This window comes from Mandrillus leucophaeus, unplaced genomic scaffold (genome assembly GCF_000951045.1).
Source record: "Mandrillus leucophaeus isolate KB7577 unplaced genomic scaffold, Mleu.le_1.0 Scaffold856, whole genome shotgun sequence".
Classification (NCBI taxonomy): domain Eukaryota; kingdom Metazoa; phylum Chordata; class Mammalia; order Primates; family Cercopithecidae; genus Mandrillus; species Mandrillus leucophaeus.
In genome coordinates, this window is record NW_012109319.1 from 500,195 (window position 1) to 503,034 (window position 2,840).

At 36.9% G+C, this 2,840-nt stretch overlaps 1 protein-coding gene across 6 annotated transcripts in view; it reads left to right on the forward strand.

The window, feature by feature from the left end:
* HPGD (hydroxyprostaglandin dehydrogenase 15-(NAD)) overlaps positions 1-2,840 on the forward strand; it is a 35,038-nt gene that overhangs the window by 26,093 nt on the left and 6,105 nt on the right. The window lies entirely within an intron of this gene.

Sequence of the window (2,840 nt, forward strand, 5' to 3'; positions counted from 1 at the left end):
CTGAGATTTCTGTTTTTGCAAAAAAAAAAAAATCTTCTTGAGCTTTTTGCCTTCTGTGAAATGAAGAGATTAAAATTGGCTTTTGTAAATATGGGTAGAAAGATTATGAAGAATAGAAGAACTAATGTAGAGATGGAATTTAAATTTTATTTTTCTAAATGACTTTCTTTGTTCTATCAGTCCACATGTAATTTTCAGATATTTTAAATGCTTTCAGGTATTTTAAATGCTATATATAGTATCTCATCAGTCCAATCATTTAGTGTTATTATCCTGAGTGGTTTTAGAAAATGTTTCTTTGTTTTGTGGGTAGAATTTCTCCCTCTACTGATTTTTTTTTTCTGTAACTTTACAGTTATGACAGACATAAATCTGCTACTAATTGTACTTAGTATATTTTAAAAAGAGCCATTTTGTATTTCTATAAATAAACTTGCACGATGGTGGGCCTATCAGAAGTACTGAAAGATACTATTCTTAACTATTTTAATATAAGGTATCCATTTTTAAGCACAAAGACAGGATTTCTCACAATGTTAAAGAAAATGCCATTTCTTTAAAAGCAGAGACTGTTCTCATATGGTCACGATCCCTTGTTTTGTTGTTGTTGCTATCTTAAATCCCTTAATATTGTGACAAGATATTTCCATGTGCTCCCTAATTTTGAGAATTATTTTGCAAGATTAAAAAAAAACAAACCATATTCATTACAGCAACTGATCCTATAGTCATTTTACTGGTATCTGGCTATTCAACCAGCAGAATTCCACCTTCGCCCTGCAACAGGGGTCCTCCCATTGGTTTTACGCATTTCAATTGAGTATATTTAAAATATTACTTCATTAGACTTTGCACTTAAAAGGAACTAAACACATAGTACTTATGTGAATTTACTTCTGTAGAGCCTGTTGATTTAGGATTAGAAACAGTCCAGTCTACCAAAGTTCAGAAATCAAACCAAATTAGGACACTATACCAAAATTGTGGCATTTTAGTGCAAAAGATACATTTTCATTAAAAAGTACAATGTGGATGAACTGATAAATAAGTCAATAAAATCATTATTTGAGGTGTTTCATCTGGTTTACTCTTGATGTTGTATAGTCTATAGGTTTGGACAAAGGTATAATAACATATATCCACCACTATAATATCAAACGATGGTTTACTACCCTAAAAACCCTGTTCACCTGTTCATCCCTTCCTCCCAGCAGCTCCTGATAACCACTGATCTTTCAACTGTCTCCACAGTTTTGCCTTTTCCAGATGTCATATGGTTAGAATCATACAGTATGTAGCCTTTTCAGGTTGGCTTCTTTCACTTAGTAATATGCATTTAGGTTTCCTCCACATCTTTTTATGGCTTGATAGCCCTTTGTCAGAGTTGAATATTATTCCAAGATCTGAATATAAGACAGTTTATTTGTTCATTCAACGACTAAAGGGCACCTAGATTGCTTCCAAGTTTTGGCAATTATGAATAAAGCTGCTATAAGCATCCACACTCAGATTTTTGTGTAAGCATGTTTTCAGTGCTTTGAGTAAATGCCAAGGAACTGAATGTTGGATTGTATTGTAAGAGTATGTTTACTTTTGAAAGAAATTGCCAAATGGTCTCCCAAAGTGGCTGTGCCATTTTGCATTCGCACCAGCAGTGAATTAGAGTTCCTGATGCTTGACATATTCATCAGTATTTGGTGTCTTCAGCATTTAAACTTTAGCCATTCTAATATGTGTAGTAGAATCTCATTGTTGTTTTAATTTGAAATTTTTCTATAACATCTGATATTTATCATGTTTTCTTTTTTGTTTGCTTTTTTTGAGACAGAGTCTCACTGTGTTGCCCAGGCTGAGCACCCACTATAGTTTCAGGAGAGAAAACTGCTAGGAAATATTACAAGAAATAACCCAAGGCTCCCTCTCTAGAGTTCAAGGCAGAGTAAGAGGTCTTGGCTTGAGATAAATATTTTAAATTTGAGTGTGTGTGTGTGTGTGTGTGTGTGTCATACAAAGATTTAGAGAGACAAATTGAGAGAATTAATTTTTATCCTCAGGAGTGAATACAATCATGTAGGGAAAGAGTGTTCATAGAAAAGCAAAGAGGACCAGGGATATCTCTGGAGTTTTCCAGCATGTTTAGGGGTCTAGTCAAGAAAGAGGAGCCAGCAAAGGACATGAAGAAGGAGCTGCCAGTGAATGTGAGATAGGAGACCGGCCTGGAGAAGGAAATGTTTCAAGAAAAGCGTGACTGTGCTAGTTGCTGCTAAGGAAGGGATCAAGCAAAATGAGACAGAGATTTAGCATTAGTAAGCCATTGCTCATTGGCAACCTCCATAAGATCTGTTTGACTGCAGTGATCAGATGAAAGCTGATTGGAATGAATTGGCTACTTGGGAGACTGAGATGGGAGGATTGCTTGAGTCGAGTAGGTCAAGGCTGCAGTAAGCCATGGTCGTGCCACTGCACTCCAGCCTGGACAATAGAGCTGGGCCCTGTCTCAAAAGACAGAGAAGGGGGCAGGAAAGAAGGGAGGGAAGGAGGAGGGGAAAGAAAGAGAGAAAGAGAGAGAGAGAGAGAGAGAGAGAAAGTGAGGCCAGGCATGGTGGCTTATCCCTGCACTTTGGGAGGCCAAGGCTGGTGGATCGCGAGGTCAGGAGATCGAGACTTTTAACTTTTAATTTTCTTACACTTTGGAGGCATTGTTCAAGACAGATTGGTAACAGGAAATTGCATACTAATTTATAGTGAACACTAATAATCTCCAAGACTCTCTGAAGATTCAAATTCCTTCTGCCACTAGGAAGCTTTAAAAATGTAGAATACGGCCGGGCGCGGTGGCT